General features: G+C 33.6%; 2 protein-coding genes across 8 annotated transcripts in view; one reads left to right on the top strand and one right to left on the bottom strand.

Moving 5' to 3' along the window:
• Positions 1–24538, bottom strand: part of LOC106080680 (trichoplein keratin filament-binding protein) — a 164618-nt gene that overhangs the window by 52126 nt on the left and 87954 nt on the right. For 4 of the 6 annotated variants that reach the window (XM_059362954.1, XM_059362956.1, XM_059362955.1 and 1 more), the window contains exon 2: positions 13066–13249. The exons of 1 other annotated variant lie outside the window; for it this stretch is intronic. The gene's annotated coding sequence lies outside the window, so the exon portion shown is untranslated. Of the gene's footprint in view, positions 1–13061; positions 13250–24538 lie in introns of all 6 variants that reach the window. One more of the 6 variants, XM_059362957.1, reaches the window with a different exon arrangement.
• Positions 1–24538, top strand: part of LOC106088801 (peptidoglycan-recognition protein LB) — a 50910-nt gene that overhangs the window by 23816 nt on the left and 2556 nt on the right. The gene's annotated exons all lie outside the window — the stretch shown is intronic.

Genomic DNA, 24538 nt, shown 5'->3' with positions numbered 1-24538 from the left:
TAATGATAAGGGCCTCCTTTCTATAGCCGAATCCGAACGGCGTGCCACAGTGCGACACCTCTTTGGAGACAAGTTTTACATGGCATAGTACCTCTCAAATGTTACCAGCATTAGGAGGGGGTCTGATGTCAGACAAATCTGCACAAATTCTGAAGTCTGCCGACAAGATCTTACCGAATTCTGTTCGACATTCTGAGGGAATTTTTGTTCCGACAGTTCTGAGAGAATTCTGTACGATTTCTGACCGTCTTTTCATATGGGTTTTTTTTATTTTTTCCGACAATTTTTTATAAAATATGTTACTGTTCTTTAGCCTTGACTCTTTCGATTCAATATTGGGAATCTCTGATTTTTACCACCACCAAAATTTATTTGCAATCATTTCTGTTTGTACAATATCTTATCAGAGTGTTAATTAATACTGGTAACTATGCTGAAATACAAATAAAATTTGTCGTTGCTTGAGATAAGAAAGTGCGTGAATAAATAATAGTATGAACGCATAATTGTCAATACGCGCAACAATTAGAAAAAAAGGCAATGTATGACATGTTGAATTTTGGGAATGTCAATGTCGACTTAAACCAATATACAACAAGGGATGGGTAAAAAGTTCAAATTTTTCGCCATTCGAATAGTTCTGTTTGTCAATCGCACATATCACAAAACTATACGATCCACTTGTGCCAAAAACTACCAGCTAGCAGTTTTAATTGTCTACAAAAGTTGAGTCAATATTTCTTGACCATAATGTTTTGTTTACATTTATCGCTAGTACTTTAATGTTTTTGTTTGCCATAAGGCAACAAATTGTTACTTTGTAATTTTAGCAAGCAAATATCAAGAACTTACTCATGGGAATTAGTGGTATATATTTATATGAAAATAAATTAGGATTTAATTGCATAATTTTTAATTTTGCGAAAACGTTGTACATGCATTATTGATAAAAAAAAATCTTTCGACTTATCTTAAGGTGTAAACGACCCATTAATTTTATGTGGGCACCTGATATGTAGCTATCACAAATTATGCTGAGAGCATGTTAGACAACAAGCAATTACAGATACCTTGCACAAACAAAGTAAACAAAATTTAACAAGTAAAAGCGTTTTAAGTTCGTGCGTGGTAGTTGAAGGGCATAATTGTATTCTAATATACCAAACTTCTGTAAAACCAGCTAAAATTTAAGCTTCTAGGAACCGAACAAAGGTGATCGAGAGACCGGTTTACATGGGAGCTATATCAGGTTATAGACTGATTTTGACCGTACTTGGCACAATTGTTGGAAGTCGTAACAGAACACCGCATGCAACATTTGAGCCAAATCGGACAAAACTTGCCGCTTGTAACGACTCATGAAGTCAAATCGGAAGATCGGTTTATATGGGAGCTATATCAGGTTATAGACCGATTCGGACTGTACTTAGCACAGTTCTTGGAAGCCATAAAGCAACACCGAATGCAAAATTACAAACTTACATCACTAAGACGTATTTGTGCCAATACGATCAAGAATATATATATATATATATATATATATATATATATATATATATATTGTACTTTTGGGGGTCAAGCTTAATATTTCAAGGTGTTACAAACGGAACTACTAAATAAGTATACCCCCATTCTACGATGGTGGGTATAACAATGCCTTAAAAATTATTATTAAACGATAAATGCCTGCATTTTCTTCGATATGTGTAAAAAGTCATCAATATCAAAAATGTCTCGGGCCGATAATAAAATATCGAATTTTATACACGGATGAAGCTACTTATTACGTTAGTGGGAAGCAAACAAAAACTGGGATCACGGGATTCAAGAATGGTGGCCTGTTTGGCATGGCATGACATATTTCTTGCCATTTCATTGGGCACAAAAGTCAAGGGGATTTTCTCTTATCGTTTACACTTCAATTCTCACCGTGCCTTACTTGTATCGGCGTTTGTTTTGATGGCTATAAAACTCAACATTAAAGGCTAAGCAAATAAACAAAAACACACAAACAAACTCACATGCATACGGTATGTACATAGGTACAGGTGTATGGTAAATACAAGCCCCCATAATATAAATCATCTTATGATAAAGAGTAGTCAGTCTAAGGTGATTAAAATACTAAGGAGGAGCAAGAGAGAGCGAGAGAGAGAGATAGAGAGTGACACTGCGGAAGAATACCTAAAGTGGGGAAAGAGAGTATAAGTGAATTAAAGTAAACAAATGCCATTTTCATCGTAGGGAAACGCCACTATAAACTGCACATCGCTTAATAAGGTAAGAAAAAATTAACTTGCTGCACAAAAAACGGTAGCAAATTTGTTGTATGTTACTGATAAAACAAATGTCCCAAGTCTCAATAAAAAGAACAAACATCATAAATTCTATCGCAATTGCAATGAAAACATACGATTGATGGCTTATCTCGATTGATGGCTTATCTCTTGCTCTTCACTCCAAATGCGGCAATTTTGCTTATTTACGTAGCCATTCAACCAGAAATGAGCCTCATCGCTGAACAAAATTTGTCAAAATTTTAACACATTTCGAACCGAACACTGATTTTGGTAATAAAATTCAATGATTTGCAAGCGTTGCTCGTTAGTAAGTCTATTCATGATGAAATGTCAAAGCATACTGAGCATCTTTCTCTTTGACACCATGTCTGAAATCCCACGTGATCTGTCAAATACTAATGCATGAAAATCCTAACCTCAAAAAAATCACCCTTTATTTATGTTAATACAAGTGACACATTAGATTGCAGCTCAAGTAGTGGTAGGTCGCCACCTGCACATCAACTACACATCGTGACATAAGGTAAATACCCTTTCTGCAGTTTAAATTCAGCAAAAACAAAAAATAAATCGATAGCAAATGCGTATATTACCACAAATTCAAGTGGCTATAATCTCAATAAAATAAACAAACATCATAAAATGTACTGCCATTGGGATGTTCAGATAAGATTGGGTGATCAGTAGAAGTGACGCATTAGAGTTGGGCTCAAGTATTTGTAGTACAACAACAATTGTGTTTTCTATAAGAAAACTTCAATTCAGCCTAGCTGAATTGTGTTTTTTATAGGAAAACTTCAATTGTATAGGAAAACTTCAATTCAGTCTCGCTGAATTAGTAACACTTTGCGTCAGCTTAACTGTACTTACTGATTTTAAAATGCAATTATCAACCCTCATGGTATATAAGCGCATAAAAACTTACACTGTATCACGATTCTACAATGCGTGATGTATTACAATTAAACTTTAATGTGTTTAAGAGATAAACCAGTTTTAATTACCATCAACTAATAGTAAACAAGTAAAAGCGTGCTAAGTTCGGCCGGGCCGAATCTTATATACCCTCCACCATGGATCGCATTTGTCGAGTTCTTTTCCCGGCATCTCTTCTTAGGCAAAAAAAGGATGTAAGAAAAGATTTGCTCTGCTGTTAGAGCGGTATCAAGATATGGTCCGGTTTGGACCACAATTAAATTATGTGTTGGAGACCTGTGTAAAATGTCAGCCAATTCGAATAAGAATTGCGCCCTTTGTGGGCTCAAGAAGTAAAATAGAGAGATCGATTTATATGGGAGCTGTATCGGCCTATAGACCGATTCAGACCATAATAAACACGTATATTAATGGTCATGAGAGAACCCGTCGCACAAAATTTCAGGCATATCGGTAATAATAATTGCGACTTCTAGGGGTCAAGAAGTCAAGATCCCAGATCGGTTTATATGGCAGCTATATCAGGTTATGAACCGATTTGAACCTTATTTGACACAGTTGTTGAAAGTAAAAATAAAATACGTCATGCAAAATTTCAGCCAAATCGGATAGGAATTGCGCCCTCTAGAAGCTCAAGAAGTCAAATCCCCAGATCTGTTTATATGACAGCTATATCAGGTTATGGACCGATTTCAACCATACTTGGCACAGTTGTTGGATATCATAACGAAATACTTGGTGCCAAAAATTCATTCCAATCGGATAAGAATTGTGCACTCTAGAGGCTCAAGAAGTCAAGACCCAAGATCGGTTTATATGGCAGCTATATCAGGTTATGAACCGATTTAAACCATACTTGGCACAGTTGGTGGGTATCATAACAAAACACGTCGTGCGAAATTCCATTTCAATCGGATAAGAATTGCGCCCTCTAGAGGCTCAAGAAGTCAAGACCCAAGATCGGTTTATATGGCAGCTATATCAGGTTATGAACCGATTTGAACCATACTTGGCACAGTTGTTGAATATAATAACAAAACACGTCGTGCTAAATTTCATTTCAATCGGATAAGAATTGCGGACTGTAGAGGCTCAAGAAGTCAAGACCCAAGATCGGTTTATATGGCAGCTATATCAGGTTATGGACCGATTTGAACCATACTTGGCACAGTTGTTGGATATCATAACAAAACACGTCGTGCAAAATTCCATTTCAATCGGATAAGAATTGCGCCCTCTAGAGGCTCAAGAAGTCAAGACCCAAGATCGGTTTATATGGCAGCTATATCAGGTTATGAACCGATTTGAACCATACTTGGCACAGTTGTTGGATATCATAAAAAAACACGCCGTACAAAATTTTATTCGAATCGGATAAGAAGTGCGCACTCTAGAGGCTCAAGAAGTCAAGACCCAAGATCGGTTTATATGGCAGCTATATCAAAACATGGACCGATATGGCCCATTTACAATACCAACCGACCTACACTAATAAGAAGTATTTGTGCAAAATTTCAAGCGGCTAGCTTTACTCCTTCGGAAGTTAGCGTGCTTTCGACAGACAGACGGACGGACGGACGGACGGACGGACGGACGGACAGACGGACGGACATGGCTAGATCGACATAAAATGTCACGACGATCAAGAATATATATACTTTATGGGGTCTCAGACGAATATTTCGAGTAGTTACAAACAGAATGACGAAATTAGTATACCCCCCATCTTATGGTGGAGGGTATAAAAATATACAAATGGTAATTTAATACTGTTAATTATGTCATGATATTGATTTCGCACATAAGATAAACCTCATTCAATGAAAACCAATAGCAGTTTTCTTTTAAAGGATATCTGTTTAAAGGGGAAGAGTGAAAGCAATGGCAGTTACAAATATGTTTGTAATAGACTATCATTCAACTTTTTTTAAATATAAAAAACATAAAACATATCAAAAAACATGCTATTAAATGGAGGCCTTTTTTGAAACAATTAAACCACAAATTTATTATAAAGTGGCCATAACTCACCTAAGTCTTGTTTTTTGGTTTTTCATTGAAAACCACATACAGCGGTCAAAAAAAGTATTCATCATTAGCAAAATTGATAATAAATTCACTTATTTTGGGTAATTGAAGAAAATTTAAAGTAAACAAATAATGCAGTTTTATGCAATAGTTTATTTTTCGTAATATGTTTTAAAATAAATTCAAAAAATAAATTTAATTAGCGCACAAAATGCAATTTTATATAATAACACCAAAAACAGAACAAAAAAAGTATTCATCATTGATGTGCTATCATCAAAGTCAAATTCAAATATTATTTGGGAATCCCCCTTTTCTGTTTTATTTAGTAAAGGAGGCTTTGCCCTTGACAGCAAATATTTAATTTCATTGAAAATATAGTTTTTGTCAAAATGGGTCGTAAGCAAAACGAGGTTTCTGATGAGGTAAAAGTTTTGATAATAAAACACCACAGGAATGGTTTAACTCAAAAAACTATCAGTGAAATATTAAATAGACCATGATCTACTATACAATCCATCATTAGAAAGAGGACAGAAACGAAAACTGTTGACAATAAACCAAGATCTGGTCGACCAAAAGCACTTTCAGTTGGAGATGTGCGTTGGCTAGTGCGGCAAGTTCAGAAAACTCCGAAGACAAATGCGACCATTCTTTGTAAAAACACTATGGAATATTTAGGGAAGGAAGTTACTACACAAACAATTCGAAATACACTCAAAAGGCATAGTTACAGAGGAAGAACTGCACGTAAGAAGCCCTTTATAAATAAAATAAACCGAGTGAAAAGGCTAAACTTCGCAAAAATGTATGTAAAACAGCCCGAATCATTTTGGAAAACAGTAATTTTTGCAGACGAGAGCAAGTTTAATCTTTTTGGGTGCGATGGAAAGGTCATAGTGTACAGAAAACCAAATACAGAGCTTGAAGAACGAAACACAGTTGCTACTGTAAAACATGCTGGAGGTGGTTTAATGGTTTGGGGGTGTATGGCGGCTTCAGGAGCGGGAAATCTTGAAATTATTAATGGAGTAATGGATCATAAGTATTACATTGACATTTTAAAGAGGAATTTAAAAGATAGTGCTGTAAAACTTGGGCTTGGTAATAACTTTCAATATTATCAAGATAATGACCCCAAACATTCTGCTTTAAATACCAAGATGTGGATGCTGTATAACTGCCCCAAAGTCATTAAAACTCCTCCTCAAAGTCCCGACTTGAACCCAATTGAACATCTTTGGGAACATCTCGAACGCAAATTGAGAACGCGCAATTTTTCGAGCAAGAGTCAAATGCAACAGGTGATAATGGAGGAATGGACTAATATAGACCAAAATATAACCGCTAAATTAGTCCAATCGATGTCAAACCGTTTAAAAGAAGTTATAAGACGCGGTGGTCGAATAACAAAGTATTAATTTTTTTAAATTATGTTATTTATTTTTTTGTTTTTTTGCAATGATGAATACTTTTTTTGTTTAATTTTTTGTGTTCAGCTGTAAAATGGCCCTTTTTGTTCCAATAAATACTATTTTTTTCTTTAAAAACAATGAAATTGTGTACATATATATCACACAAGCACTACTGCATCATTAGTTTAATATGTTTTTATTCCAATTGTCTTTTGTAGACTTATTAAAAAAAAAAACATTGAATGATGAATACTTTTTTTGACCGCTGTACATAGTTGTGTGGTCATATTATTTTAAGTTGACAATTGAACATAAAAATTGCAAGGCATGACAAACATATCTTGAAATCAAACCTTATAACGACCGGTTTAACTTCGTTTGACATTTAGCAAATAAAAAAAAAAAAAAACCAAAAAAAAAATCCCCCTTTGAAAAATCACCTCATTTGATGTGCCGTCTAAACAAATATTTTTATATATAAACAAAAACATTTATATAATTTTATATTAAATATATAAACAAAAAGAAAATATAACAACAAAAGATTAATGTGACAAAAATAAATGCAAATAAGAATCACACAGATAGCATGTTGTGTTGGTCAGTGAACTGATATGATCACCATGAATTTCTGCAAATCATTCTAACTTAAACTCATAAAATATATCTTAACGATGAGCAGTAGAAGAGGTCCAGACACTCAAATTATTATACAGTTATGGTTTTGGCGCCAGCTGTCAATGAAATACTTTCCATTTAGCTGATGGCTAATATATTCAAATTGATATTGAATATATGTATAAATTATAAATTTATATTATATTTTTTTCTTTTTCATTCATGAAAAAATTACTGAAAATTTTAAGACGTCTAGGAAACGTCTACCTAGGACGTTTTTAGGAAATTACTATTTTTTGACATAAAGTGAGTTATGAAATTAAAATAATATCAAAGCGAAAGAAGGTAAGGTTAGGTAAGAGTGGCAGCCCTTTAGTGGCACAGTAGCGACAGATCAAGGCTTCTGTCGGGAATCGAACCCACGACCCCTGTACTGGTTGTTGTAGTTGTAGCAGTGTGTTATACACTGAGGCGGCAGCCCTTGCCGATGAAGATGTCCATCGGGTCAATCCGGTACGTACAACCGCCTGCCATGGGATTGCCCCTGTACTGGTAATCCAAGCACTCTACTAATTCGGCTACCGGGGCGCGAAGGAAAGAATTTGACCTTTTGTATACGAAAGGCAAAAAAGATCCCATTTTGTAGTCCTCAAAGGGATAAAGAAAAAAATTTTTTAACCATGTTCTAACTGGTATATCCATGAAGCTAAATAGAATTGACAGTTACATGATATTTGTTTTTTGACAGCTCATTAAATTGTTTTCAAACCGCCAAATGATGTTGGTGTTGATTTTACTTAAAACTATGGTTATTCATGAAGGTTATGGTCATGGTAATTCATGAAGTTCAAGCTTAATGGTGTGATTGCATAATATTTGGCTGAACAATAACAACGTGATATTGTTGGCGAACTCAAACACCTCAAAGTGAACTAAATGTTTGTTTATCGCACTATAAATCGTTACAGTATTACCAAACGTCGTTGCCAAACGTCAAGACTAAATCGACTTAGAATTTCAAGACGGTTAAAACCTTCTATTGTTGGCGAACTCAAATACCTTAAAGTGAACAAAATGTTTGTTGAACGCGCTGTAAATGGTTACAATAATAAAGGTATCGTTGCCAAACGCCAAGGCTAGATAGACTTAGAATTTCAAGATGATGCGAAATATCGCAGATCAATATTTCGAGGTGTCACAAACGGAATGACTAGATTAGTATGGCCCCCTATGATGGTGGCTATAAAAAATATGACAATATGGATGCGCTGAAGAAAGCCAAAATACAGGCAGATATCAGTCGTGCAGCTTGCAATTCGTTTTCCGAGGGAAACAAACCAATTGCCACGGCAAACGGTGATCATATCGAGCAAAAGAGGGTTTATTCTGAAATTGAGATGGCTTCCCTATTTCTGAATACAAAAACCACCCTCGACTGTCGCAGATCTCTCAACGAGATGGCTGAACAGTTCAAAATCCACCTGTTCTAGGTGCCGGGCCATAGAAATATCCTTGAGAATTGTAAAGCGGATGAGCTTGCGAGACTAGGAACAATCCTACACACTCCAGGGATACTGGAATCTGTGGGTATGCCTCCAGCCCCGAAGGACAACGAATGATAGAAGGTCACAAAGAGGGGGCTGTGCACATTCCAAAACTATATGGCCTAATCTAGCCTAGAGGAGTTCTACTGCTTTGCTGTCTTTGGCTAGAACAGATGTCTCAGTGATTGTGTCTGTCACGGACACAATGTCTCAGTCATTGTGTCCGTGACAGATTGAAGGTTGCCTGTAACGACTTTTGCCGAAGCTGTGAAGGCGTCGAAGAAAGAGTCTATAGAATATCTGCTGTCTGTGTGTGCCCCGACTGGCAGTCAGAAAGAGTTCCACATTAGGTTCTCATTTCTTTGAGAATTCGTCTGATTTAGCAGATGTGAACATTCATCCTGACAAACTGAAGATTGCAAGTAACGACTTTTGCAGAAGCTGTGAGGACTTAGAGGAAGTATAAACTATAGAACACGTACTGGCAGTCTGAAGAAGTTCCACTTTAGGTTCTCATTTCTTTGAGAACTTGTTTGATTTATCGGATGTGAACATTTGCATATTATTGGGATTTTCAAAGTGTTCTGGATGGTTCAACGGTAAAAACTAGAAGGCATCTTCCTTTTTCTGTTCCTGTGATATCACAATGGACGCAAACGTCTATGTGAGCCTGATGGCAGACTGCCACTTTAACCCAACCCAACCTAAGATTACTTAAACACATTTTATCGTTTGAATTAACGAACATATTACACTATCGACTATCTTTAAAATACCATACACCAACCCTATAAGTGGAAATTGCCCATTACCACTATATGGACGCTAAATATAATTCTGAACCAATTTTAACAGACTTTGGCAAAGGTTTTTAGCTGCACACATGAACATACTTTACATTTTCCTTAAGTAGGAATTATGAGGAAATATCAAATACTTTTAACTTTCCTATAACAATTCGTTTAACAATTTTCTGAAACCTCTTTTACCAAAACTAACAAGAAAAATATACGAATTGATTTCAAGAAGCTTTAAACACTACATGATTTCTCAAAGCTCATATTTGCATATGACATATGACTAGTTTATGAGTGCAGTTTGCGAAAAGTATAACTATATTTTTGGAAAAAATATACGAAAACTTTACCGTAAAGCTGCACACATAAACCTTACTTAAATTTTGTAGAAGAAGAAGATAAAAGAAAAGAAATGATGTTTGTAGTTCCCCTATATCAATTCGTTTCACATTTCTGAAGGACTATTACATAATCACCAACAATATATTTTTTATTTCGGGAAAAATTTGGCAAATGCCAGTCCATTAAGCTGCACACATAAACATGTTTTACATTTGGCGTAAGTAGAAGTGAATAAGAATATAATGACTCTTAAAGCTCTTTTGTATCAATTCGTTGAACATTTTTTTTAAGTCATATTTTTGTGGAAGTAAACTGGTTGTGGAAGAAAACTGGTAGTTAAAGTTGCACACATAGACCTAACTTACATTTGGTAGATGTAGAAGGTAAGTGAAAACAAATTCTGCTTATATTTTCCCCACATCAATTCGTTTTTCATTTTTGATAAGCTATTAAATTGACATCAGATATTAATACAAATAAAAAAATACGAATTGATTTTGAGAAGCTATAAGCATTACCTGTTTTCTCAAGGCTCATTTTTGCACATGAAGTATGATTTGTTTATGTGTGCGGCTTTTCCGAAAAGAGTTACAATATTTTTAGAAAAATTTGCAAAAACTAGTAGCTAAATCTGCACACATTAACTTAACTTACATTCGGTAGAAGAAGATTAGGGAAAACAAATGCTGCCTATATTTTTCCTATATCAATTCGTATGCCATTTTTTGGTATGCTCTTAAATATTAATCAAAAATTATTTCTTTATTTAACCAAAATTTCAGCAAATGCCAGTCTACTGAGCTGCACACATAAACAATTGCTACATTTGACGTGAGTTAAAGTCATGCTGCATTTAATGGTGCTTATCATTCTTTCATATCAATTCGTTTAAAATTTTTCAAAATAATTATTTATGGAATTTGCAAAAAATGTTAACGAATTGATTTTTCGAAACTATTAACACCAACCTTCCATTTACACCACATGTATTATTTGTTAATGTGTGCAGCTTTTTTCACAAATTTTGCAATATTTTGAGGAAAAAATAAGCAAAACTAGTCATTAAAGCTGCAATTTGCTTAAATTTGGCATAAATAGAAGTTATGAGGAAATATCACATACTTAAAGAAGCTCCATATCAATTCATATAACACTTTTAAAAAATCTATTTGAATGGAAATAAAATATATAATAAGAATTGATTTTGAGAAGCTATTAGAATTTAGGGTTTTCTCGAAGCTCATTTTTGTATATGACGTATGATTGGTTTATGTGTGCAGCTTCTGTGAAAAGTATTACCATATTTTTGGAAAAAAAACTTACGAAAACTTGACATTAAAGCACACATAGACCTTACTTACATACACTTGGTAGAAGTAGAAGATAAACAATAATAAAATAAAGCTTATAGTTTCTCTATATCAATTTGTTTGTCTTTTTTGAAGGACTATAAAATAGTCATAAAAAAAATAATTTTTTATTTCGGGAAAATGTTGGCAAATTCCAGGCGATTTAGTTGCACACACAAACATACTTAACATTTGAAGCTAGTGGAAATTATGAGGAATTCAATAGTGCTTATAGTTTCCTTACATCAATTCGTTTACCATTTTTTTTTTAACTATTCTTGAGCAATGTTAAAATTGTCTTTAAAAATGCATGGTTTAATTTTGGTTAATGCGGACTAATACTTTTCGATAAAGCTGCACACATCAACATATTTTACATCTAACGTAAATAGAAGTTATGGGAAATTAAATAATGCTAATAGTTTACCTATATCAATTCGTAAAACACTTTTTCAACGTTTATGTAGATGAATTGATTTAAGAAAACTATAAGGTTTATATGTTGTCTTAAAGCATATACTAACACACAATGCATGATTTTTTCATGTGTGCAACTGTTTGCGAAGAGATTCACATTATTATAGAGAGACCGTCATATATGCATTTAATTTTGGTTAATGCGGACTAATACTTGTTGATAAAGCTGCACACATCAACATATTTTACATCTAATGTAAATAGAATTTATGAGCAATTAAATAATGCTAATAGTTTACCTATATCAATTCATTAAAAACTTTTTTTAAAATTTATGTGGATGAATTGATTTAAGGAAACTGTAAGGTTTATATTTTGTCTTAAAGCATATACTAACACACGATGCATGATTTATTCATGTGTGCAATTGTTTGCGAAGAGATTCTCATTATTATAGAGAGACCGTCACATGTATTGCATTTTCAAATATTTTCTATACTGTTAATAAAATATATTTATATATTGTATTGAATAACTTTGCCTTTGCCTGGCAAAAGTATAATGCCATAAGTATTTAACTTCAACACTTAAACAATAAGATCATTTAAAAACATGTGTAAATAAATATATTTTTATTTTGTGTAAATGTCAGAAAGCGTTCAACCCTATAATTAATCCATGTGTTTTCAATTGCCTTTTTTTATCAAAATAAAATAATGTTTGGGTAATTCAAGAACACATGTGAGTACTTGTAAATAGGAAACGGTTTTAAGCTGAAATTTTTCGATTGATCCAAGGGGCAAATCTAATCACGTTCTATAACTTTGTTAGCAATTTTCCATAGAATAGTTAGTTTTTTAAAAACCTTTAACAAAGCCATTAACCTTTGTCATTTTTTTTTTTGAATTCTAAGAAAAAAAACAACATATCACCTGAAAAGTGATGTTGTTGGTTAAGTTGTATAATTACAACTCATAGATTATTGTTGTAAACTAAAACTATTAAGGCATGACTATGATGTGGCATGGCATAGCATTACTTTTCGTGGAATAGAATGGAATAGTATCAAACTAATTTCTATCAATAAATAGTTATTCCCCCCATCGAGAAAGGGGAAATACTATAGAAATAGCAATTTTTGAGTTTAAACTAAGCAACACTGAACAACGTTAAACACACAATGGCCTTTTGAAAACATTACTCAACAAACTAAATTTTGTAAAGAATTTATAAAAAAAAAATGTTTTCATACCTACGTTACCTAATAGTCCAAATTTTCTAAAGCATTTATAACAAAAAAAAATTGTTTCCATACCTACCTTTGGTCAACACCACAATAGATTTAGATTTGATATTCAAATTGAAATATGCTCGAGTTTTGATTGTCTGTCTGTCTGTCCTTTTATCAAAACAAAACTCCATAAACTCTGGCTGTTAATGGATGGAGGTGAGAATGACGTTGCTGATGATGATAAATGTCCCCGGTGTTCTCACTTATACAATCTATGAAAAAATAGTAGAAACCAAAGAAAAAAAAAACCAGTAGTTAAAATGCTAGAATTAATGTTTATACAGTCAACGGTCAATTTGAATGTTTTGAATGTGTCGTTTATTTATTCAAATCTCCCAAATCTGCATTAAATCTGCTTTGGAAAAAAAAATAACTTGGTAATTGTTTATGACACAACAAACCAAAGCAAAGCAAACCAAAAGTATAAATAAAATTGTTATTTGTTATAAATATTCAACAACTTTTTGAATATTTCCATAAATATGCCATTATTAAAACCATAAGCATAGAGATATCTTGGTATGTATGTAAATTTGTGAACAACGTATGTATGTTAATACTGACGTCAAAACAAATGACACATAAATTGTTTTATACTACATTCAAAAAAGCAGTCAGTAGTTGGTTGATTATTAAGAATACAGGGTGTTAAAAGTGTCATTAGTCATACACCTGCTTTCGTGGATGGTGGTTTAAGAGTGGCGTTGGATTTTTTTTCTGTGCAAAAATCATTTTGTTAAAACATAGAGCCATGTGATGGACGTGTGAAATATCGAATCATAAAGGAATTGTTATTAAGAAAATATACAAAATTGCAATTTTCAAACAATCAAACCGAAAGTAGTGTTTATACTTCATTACAACTGTAAGTATCAAACACAATGAAATATAGTGTGAAATCAAATAAAAATAGAGACTTCTTAGGGCTCAGTGTACTAGTCGTTGAAGCTGCACACCTAATCACATTTTACACTTGCCATAAGCAGAGGATGACAGGACAATCTTAAAAAACATTTTTTTCAGATTTACAAAAATTGGCTGACATATTGATTTAGAGAAAATACTAGCATTTCATCTTTATCAAAGCTTCTTTTTTACAGAATGTATGTTAGGAAGAAAAACTAGTCGTTAAGTTGCACACATAAACAGTTCTTACAATTGGCGTAAGTTAAAGTTAGGATGACACAAATGGTGCTTCTTCCTCTTCTATATCATTTCGCTTACCAATTTTCGAAATTTTCTTAAGTGAATTTTTAAAAGATAGGAAAGAATTGATTATTAAAAACCACAAGCATTTTACCTTTTCCCAAAGCAACCTTTTTCATATAATATATGTTTGGTTCGTGTGTACATCCTCTTTGACCAGTATTGCCACATTTGGAAGGAAATGTTAGCAAAAACTCGCCTTTTCAATTGCACTCATAAACACTATCGTACACTTGGCATAATGAGAAGTTATGAGGAAACAAATGCTGCTTATAGTTCTTCTATATCAATTCGTTTACCAAATTCGAAATTATCTTTTGTGAATTTAGAAAAGATTTAAACGAATTGATTTTGAGAAATCACAAGCATTCTACATTTTCCCAAAGCTTCTTTTTACACATAATGTGTGTTTGATTCATGTGTGCATCTTATTCGGCCAGTATTGCCACATTTGGGAAGAAAGTAAGCAAAATCTATTGTATTAGTTGCACACATAAACTTATCTTACTCTTGGCATAATAAGAGATCAGGAGGAAACAAATGGTGCTTATAGTTCTTCTATATCAATTCGTTTACCACATTTCGAAACTATCTTTTGTGAATTCATAAAAGGTTTAAATGAATTGATTTTGAGAAACCACAAGCATTCTACATTTTCCCAAAGCTTCGTTTTACACATAATGTAAGTTCGGTTCATGTGTGCACCTTTTTTGGCCAGTATTGCCACATTTGGGAAGAAAAGTAAGCGAAATCTAGTCGTTTATGTTGCACACATAAACTTATCTTACTCTTGGCATAATGAAAAGTTATGAGAAAATAAATGCTGCTTATAGTTCTTCTATATCAATTCGTTTACAACATTTCGGAATTATATTTTGTGAATTTATAAAAGATTTAAACGAACTGATTTTGAGAAACCACAAGAATTCTACATTTTCCCAAAGCTTCTTTTTACACATGATGTATGTTTGGTTCATGTGTTCACCTTATTCGGCCAGTATTGCCACATTTGAGAAGAAAAGCAAGCAAAATCTAGTCGTTTTAGTTGCACACATACTCTTGTCATAATTAGAAATCAAGAGGAAACAAATACTGCTTATAATTCTTCTATATCAATTCATTTATCACTTTTCGAAATTATATGTAGTGAATTTATAAATATTAAACGAATTGATTTTGAGAATCTGTTAGAACTAAAGTTTATCTCAAAGCTTCTTATTGCACATAATGCATGTATGGCTAATGTGTGCAGCTTTTTCAACTTTAAGTGTCATATTTGTAAAGAAAAATAAGTTAAAACTGGATTTAATGTTGCACACATAAACATACTTTGCAACCGCCATTAGTAGAAAGCAAGATAAAACCAATTCTGCTTATAGTTTCTCCACATCAATTCTTTGACAACTTTTCTAAAACATTTTTTACCTAGTATCTTATAAACTAGTCAAACGAATTGACCTTAAGAAACAGTGAAGACTAAATTTTTTCCCAAGGCTTCTATTTCCGCAGAATGTATGCTTTGTTCATGTGTGCAGCTTCTTGGACTAGTATTGCCACATTTGGGAGGATAAGTAGGCAAAAAAGTAGTCGTTTGAGATAACTAAACAAAAACTAGTAGTTCAAATTGCACACATAAACATATCATACACTTGACATAGCAAAAAGCCAAGAGGAAACAGGTTTTGTTCATATTTTCTCTATATCGATTCGTATAATAATTTTCGAAATTATGGTTAGCTAATGTATAAAACAAAATTTAAACGAATTGATTTTACGAAACTATTAGCATTAAATTTCTCTCGAGGCCCCCCAATTACTCAAAATGAACATTTGGTTCATGTGTGCAGCTTTTTTGACTAGTAATTTACCCATATTGTCATTGTTGAGAAAAAATAAAGCAACGACTGGACATTAAAAGTGCACACATAAACATATTTACAATTGGCGTAAGTAGAAGCCAAGAGGAGACAAATTGTGCATAAAGTTTCTTCATATAAATTCGTTTACCACTTTTTCTATTTATCCTAAGAAAATTTATAAAAAAAAATTTAAACCAGTTGATTTTAATAAACTTTAAACAACAAAGTTTTTCTCAAGGCCTCCATTGGCATGAAATGTATGCTTGGTTCATGGGTGCAGCTTCTTCGGCTAGTTTTGCAATATTTTGGGAAAAGTAAGCATAAATAGTCTTTAAAGTTTGCACACATAAACATAACTTACACTTGGCATAAAAAGAAGCTAAGAGGAAACCAATTTTGCATATAATTTCTCTATATCAATTCGTTTGCTACTTTTCTACATTATGTTTTACAAATTTATAAAAAAAAATATATAATAATTGATTTTATTAAACTGTAAGCAATACAGAATTTCTCAAGACCTCCATTGCCACTAAATGTATGTTTGCTTCTTGGGTGCAGCTTCTTCGACAAGTTTTGCAATATTTTGGGAAAAGTAAGCATAAATAGTCTTTTAAGTTTGCACACATGAACCTAACTTCCACTTGGCATAAATAGAAGATAAGAGGAAAGAAATTTTGAATATAGTTTCTCTATATCAATTCGTTTACCACTTTTCCACATTATGTTTAACAAATTTATAAAAAAATAGAAGAATTGATTTTATTAAACTGTAAGCAATAAAGAATTTCTCAAGACCTCCATTGCCACTAAATGTATGTTTGCTTCTTGGGTGCAGCTTCTTCGACAAGTTTTATCAATTTATCAAAAATTTAAACCAATTGATTTTAATAAACTGTAAACAATAAAGTTTTTCTCAAGGCCTCCATTGGCATGAAATGTATGCTTGGTTCTTGGGTGCAGCTTTTTCGACAAGTTTTGCAATATTTTGGGAAAAGTGTGCATAAATAGTCTTTTAAGTGTGCACACATAAACATAACTCACACTTGGCATAAGTAGAAGCTAAGGGGAAACAATTTTGCATATAGTTTCTCTATATCAATTCTTTTACTACTTTTTTAAATTATCATTAACGAATTTATCAAAAATATAAACGAATTGATTATATTAAACTGTAGGCAATAAAGTTTTTCTCAAGGCCTCCACTGACACAAAATGTATGTTTGCTTCTTGGGTGCAGCTTCTTCGACAAGTTTTGCAATATTTTGGGAAAAGTAAGCATAAATAGTCTTTCAAGTTTGCACACATAAACATAACTTACACTTGGCATAAATAGAAGATAAGAGGAAAGCAATTTTGCATATAGTTTCTCTATATCAATTCGTTTACTACTTTTCTAAATTATCATTAACGAATTTATCAAAAATTTAAACGAATTGATTTTATTAAACTGTAGGCAATAAAGTTTTTCTCAAGGCCTCCACTGACACAAAATGTATGTTTGCTTCTTGGGTGCAGCTTCTTCAACAAGTTTTGCAATATTATGGGAAAAGTAAGCAAAAATAGTTGTTAAGGTTGCACACATAAACATAACTTACACTTAGCATAAAAAGAAGCCAAGAGGAAACAAACTTTGATTAAAGTTAAAGATTAAATCGATATTTCAAGGTGTTACAAACGGAATGACTAGAGTTGTATACCCTCCATCCTATGCTGGTGGGTATAAAAATATTGTTTTCTTAAATTTCTCTGGTACTTTCTTGTAATTTAGCTGTATAAAAAATCTTGCTCAACAGCATTGTATATACTTTGTGCCAAAATTATATTTTAAATGCATAGATAAGGTGATTGTTGACATTTTTTCCAAACAGTTTATTGGTTTATTTCATTATAAACTCTCGCTTTTGTATATTAGTGTCATAAAGTTTTTTTTTCCCATTTTTCAATCTTTTAATCGACCAATCAATAAAAAAAATAAACATTATTTACAATGGAATTGTTGTGGTCTAAACAAAAAACAAATGCCATTCAAATAACAAACCATCTTTTATTGATAACCACAGATTTAGCGCCAAATTTAAATTTTTCCATTGTTAAGGGCTTCCAGCATGATTTGTCGGTTTTTATTTTTAAACTTGTTTGGCTTATGCGTTTTTTTGTTGTTGTTGTTGTTTGAACAACAGCACATTAGACTAAAAATAGCTATGTCAGCTTTAAATTTTGAGTGACATGTGTGCACTAGTTTTTGTTTAACGTGAATATTTAAATTAATGAGTTTATTTTTGGCATATGCAAAATATCTTCAGATTATAGGCTACATGGGTTATGGCAGCATGTTTTTCTATTGGATTATTGAATGTTTTTGGTTTTTTTTTTCCTTCCTCTTGAACTCTTATGTTAAATGAAGATGGATTTGTAATGTGTTTATGGTAGGTTGTTGACATTATACATATTCACCTTCAACCCTGCGCAAATTTGAATTCAAGCTTTGAAAATATAGACAGTTTCATTTTGCAAAAAAAAAAAATTAACAAAAAATAAAAAAACCAAATCCAGTTATAACTGGCTAAGGGGAATATGAGAATTGGTTTTAACTGGTTATGGATCTTGGAGATAAATGTGAGGAGGTCTGCCAACGATGATAATTTAGCGCATTAGACGTTGTATATATGAGGAAATGATGACATGATGACTGGGATTGCATCAACACAAACAAAAAACTTAGAATTTCAAGCTTTCAAAGATGATTTCTCCAATTCTTTCCAGTAATGTGTAAATGAAGGTATTTTATTGAATATTTATACTAATTGAAAACAAAAAATGATAAAAAAGTTTATCAAAATTTCTATAAAAAAAATAAAAATAAATTAAAAAAAAAAAAAATTTTTTATAAAAATAAAATATTGGAAAAAAATTTTTTTAAAGACAATTTTTTCTAACATTTTTTTATGAAAAATTTAGTCAAAATTTTTTTTTTATAGAAAATTTTGAAAAAAAAAATTTTTCTATGGAAAATTTTGAAAAAAAAATTTTTTCTATAGAAAATTAAAAAAAAAAAAATTTCAATAGAAAATTTAAAAAAAAAAATTTCTATAAAAAATTGAAAAAAAATTTTTTTTTCTATGGAAAATTTAAAAAAAAAAAAATTTATACAAAATAGCTGGACAGGACCCCCTCCGCTGCGCCTTCTTTCACTCTCTTATTTTATCTGAGCCCCTTACTGGCACAGTCAGGAAATAAGTCCTGTTTGGGAGATATTCTGCTCCAATGTGGATATTATTTTCGTGCTCTACCCCCAAATACCATTCATTTGAGCCTTATATTGCTGTGGTCGCTAAATATATCAGATAAATGCAAATTTTGCCCATGAACATTCCACTAAGGAACAGGGCCAAACTTCTCACATATCAATGAGTGCAGTCCGATTCAAGTTTTAAGCTCAATGATAAGGGGTCTCCTTTTTAAAGCCGAGTCCGAACGGCGTGCCGCAGTACGACACCTCTTTGAAGAGAAGTTTTACATGGCATATTACCTCACAAATGTTGCCAGCATTAGGAGGGGAAAACCACCGTTGAAAATTTTTTCTGATGGTCTTGCCAGGATTCGAACCCAGGCGTTCAGCGTCATTGGCGGACATGCTAACCTCTGCGGTACGGTGGCCGCCATATATCAGATTCGCGATCTAGTCTCAAATACCTTTCATTTGAGCCCCATATTGTCATTATTGGTTTATATTTCCATTTGTCGGGTTTTAAAGGTGGGCGCGGCCCCCCCCTAGATATACCACCTTAAATAGGGATACCAATTTTCCGTTTTGGAGTTTTTATAAACAAACTAAATTTGGCTTAAATCGCCTCACACATCTCCTAGATGTCCCAGAAACACTTGGCCTTAAAACAGATACCAGATTTGAGCCCCTTTTTCTCATAATCGAAAAATATGTCCAGTTTGAGTGGTATGTAGAGTGGGGTGGCCACCCACGCACTTGCAAATTGCAAATTTTGCCCATGAACATTCCACTAAGGAATAGGGGCAAACTTCTCACCTAGGTAGGGGGTTTTGGGGGGTGTGAATGTCAGATTTGTACAAACCCAATCGGTAAACATCTCCGTCCGGGTGGGTTTTGGGATGGGGCGTCCCCCCAGGTTATTTGACCCCCAAATGTTAAACCATTTTTATGTTTTTGGGCTACCATAAGGTGGCATACAAAATTTCGCTTAAATCGGTGCACTCATCTCCGAGATCTAGCGTTTTTGAAAATTGCAGTATGGGGGAGGGCCCGCCCCCCCTTCGTTTACTTGGTCAAAATTGTATTACTCAAGAAAATTTTTTATAAAAAAATATTGTCAACATCAACACGAAGGAATAAATTTTTATATCAGATTTGTACTCTACTTTTTAATACCTTTCATTTGATACCCATATTGCCCAAAGCGGTGAAAGACTCCTGTTGGGTGTTTTTGGGGTTGGGGGACCCCCCGAACACTTTGGGCGAAATTTGTATACCAAGTTCGTACCGTACTCCTTAATACCTTTCATTTGATACCCATATTGTCCCAATCTGTAAACATGTCCGCCCGGGTGGGTTTTGGGATAGGGCGTCCCCCTTTATTAACCTCAAGATGTTATATCATTTTCATGTTTTTAGGGTACCAAAAGGTGGCATACAAAATTTGGCTTAAAATGGTGCACTCATCTCCGAGATCTAGCGTTTTTGAAAATTGCGTTATGGGGGAGGGTCCGCCCCCCTTCGTTTACTTGGTCAAAATTGTATTACTACAATATATAAAATTTTTTATAAAAAATTTTGTCAACATTTTCTTTCAATTAAAAATTATTTTTATAGAAAATTTTGTAAAATTTTTATTTTTTTTTTTGTTTCCATAGCTTTGTTATGTGCAAAGATAACATCAAAGATTCCCCCTCAAAATTGAAATAGCCTTCGATTATGTTTAAAATCGATAACGACAAACATTTAAGATATTTAATGCAGTAACATATGATAAAATAAACTTTAGTCTTATCGTTGTTCCACACATATCAAACCATTTGCCAAGCAACATCAATAAAAGGGGATTTTAAGTGAATTTTCTTAGAATTTTTTGAAAACTTAACGGAACCATATCGACCATTATTGACAAGGGAAGATTTATATTGTTGTTAGGTGGCAAATAGCAAGTTTGTTGTTTGTAGGAAATGACAAGTTTTGTTGCCTTTTATCTTAATCTATTTATGCTTTAAGTTATTTATATACACGGTATGTATTTCTCTCTGAGGTGGCCGGCCTTGCTTATAGGGGGATTTTTTGTTTGTTTGTTTTTTATTTCCCTAGAAATGTTGTGCATGCTGTTGATCAATGAATAATAAATGAATCGCTAATCGTTAGAATCTTAGTTTACAATAACGGTTATTTGTTTGAAGGCGTCTAAAATTATTTAATTGGTATTAAATTTAACACAACTAGTGCATAGCAATAGAACGGGGGATTTTTATTCATCAAAAGAGCTATTAAATTTAATCATTGCATTTTAATGAAACAGAAGCATTTTCTAAAACAACGTTCAAACTTAGATATTAGATGAGATTGTTTAATAGCTGTCATTATTGAAATCAAACTGCTGTATTTATAATGTGGATTAAAATTGGAAATGATGACAATTAGTTTTAAGGTTTAAAAAAAACAAAATTTGCCAAAAAAAAACTTCGACGAAATTTAAAATAAAATTTTCACATCATTTTTTTTCGACAAAATTAAAAAAAAAAATTTTTAAATAATTTTTTATTAAAAAAAGTTTCACAAACTTTTTGAGAAAATCAAAATTCGACCAAATTTACACAAACCGTAGTTGAAGTTGAAAGGCATAGTCTTACTTTACGTACCAAGCAAAATTCAAGCTTCTAGTAGCATTAGAAGGCTAATCGAGAGATGGGTTTATATGGAAGCTATATCAGGTTATAGACCGATTTGAACCATACTGGGAACAATTGTTGCAAGTCATGACAAAACAATATGTGCAAAATTTTAGCAAAATCGGAAAACAATTGCTGCTTCTAGGGGCTCAAGACCCCAAAACGGGAAATCAGTTTATATGGGAGCTATATCAGATTATTAACCGATTTGGACTATACTTACTACGAAGTTTGGAAGTCATGAAAATCAAATTTACACAAACCGTAGTTGAAGTTGAAAGGCATAGTCTTACTTTACGTACCAAGCAAAATTCAAGCTTCTAGTAGCATTAGAAGGCTAATCGAGAGATGGGTTTATATGGAAGCTATATCAGGTTATAGACCGATTTGAGCCATACTGGGAACAATTGTTGCAAGTCATGACAAAACACTATGTGCGAAATTTCACCCAAATCGGATAACAATTGCGGCTTCTAGGGGCTCAAGACCCCAAATCGGGTAATCAGTTTATATGGGAGCTATATCAGATTATGCACCGATTTATATCATATCAGGCATATTTGTTGAAAGTCATGACAAAACCCTATATGCAAAATTTCAGCCAAATCGGGTAACAATAGCGGCTTCTAGGGGTTCAGGACCCCAAAACGGGAGATCGGTTTATACGGGAGCTATATCAGGTTATACAGCGATTTGAACCATATTTGGTGCAATTGTTGCAAGTTATGACAAAACACTATGTGCAAAATTTCAGCCAAATCGGAAAACAATTTCGGCTTCTAGGGGCTCAGGACCCCAAATCGGGTAAACAGTTTATATGGGAGCTATATCAGATTATACACCGATTTATATTATATTTGACATAATTGTTGGAAGTCATGACGAAACCCTATGTGCAAAATTTCAGCCAAATCGGATAACAATTGCGGCTTATAGGGGCTCAGGACCCCAAAACGGGAGATGGGTTTATACGGGAGCTATATCAGGTTATACAGCGATTTGAACCATATTCGGTGCAATTGTTGGAAGTCATGACAAAACACTATGTGCAAAATTGTAGCCAAATCGGACCACAATTGCGGCTTCCAGGGGCTCAAGACCCCATATCGGAAGATCGGGTTATATGGAAGCTATATCATATTATACACCGATTTGAACCTTACTGGGCATAATTGTTGCAAGTCATGACAAAACACTATGTGCGCAATTTCAGCCACATCGGATAACAATTGCGGCTTATAGGGGCTCAAGACCCCAAATCGGGTAATCAGTTTATATGGGAGCTATATTAGATTATACACCGATTTATATCATATCAGGCATAATTGTTGAAAGTCATGACAAAACCCTATATGCAAAATTTCAGCCAAATCGGGTAACAATAGCGGCTTCTAGGGGTTCAGGACTCCAAAACGGGAGATCGGTTTATACGGGAGCTATACCAGGTTATACAGCGATTTGAACCATATTCGGTGCAATTGTTGGAAGTCATGGCAAAACACTATGTCCAAAATTGTAGCCAAATCGGACCACAATTGCGGCTTCCAGGGGCTCAAGACCCCAAATCGGAAAATCGGTTTATATGGGAGCTATATCAGGTTATACACCGATTTGAACCATACTTGGCAAAACTGTTGGAAGTTATGAAAAAACACTATGTGCAAAATTTCAGCCAAATCGGAAAACAATTGCGGCTTCTAGGGAATCAAGACCCCAAATCGGGAAATCAGTTTATATGGGAGCTATATCAGGTTATGCAAAGATTTTCACTATACTTAATACAATTGTTGAAAGTCATGAAAAAACATTTCATGCAAAATTTCAGCCAAATCGGACAACAATTGCGGCTTATAGGGGCTCAAGACCTCAAATCGCGCGAACGGTTTATATGGATGCTATACCAGGTTGTAGACCGATTTGAACCATACTTGGCACAATTATTGGAAGTCATGACAAAACACTATGTGCAAAATTTCAGCCAAATCGGATAACAATTGTGGCTTCCAGGGTATTAAGATGTCAAATCGGGATATCGGTTTCCATGGGTTATAGACCGATTTGGACTATACTTACCACGAAGCTTGGAAGTGCTAAAAAACACTACAGGGAAAATTTCAGCCAAATCGGATAGCAATTGCGGCTTCTAGAAGTCCGTGAAGTCAAGTGGAGTGACCATTTTATATGAGAGCTATGTCCAAAACCAAAGCCCATATGGCCCATTTGCAATCCAAAACGACCTACACCTGCAGCCTGCACAGTTGTCTCGGATACCATGTGCTATTGAAAGATCACTTATGGAGTGGTGGTGAGGAATTGGCCTTCGTGATACCCTAATTTCGTGCAATATAGACCCATCTCGTTTTCTTCTGGCGCTAGTGACCTCTACATGGAATGTATGGGAATAACAGTCAAGTCCGGTACTGTAATCCGCAACGACCTAAACCTGCAGCCTGCACAGTTGTCTTGGATACCATGTGCTATGTAAGGATCACTTAAGGAGTGGTAGTGGGGGATTGGCCTTAGTGA

The sequence above is a fragment of the Stomoxys calcitrans genome, chromosome 2, assembly GCF_963082655.1.
Source record: "Stomoxys calcitrans chromosome 2, idStoCalc2.1, whole genome shotgun sequence".
NCBI lineage: Eukaryota > Metazoa > Arthropoda > Insecta > Diptera > Muscidae > Stomoxys > Stomoxys calcitrans.
The sequence above is the reverse complement of the archived record's forward strand: the minus strand, read 5'-3'. Positions and strand labels throughout refer to the sequence as shown.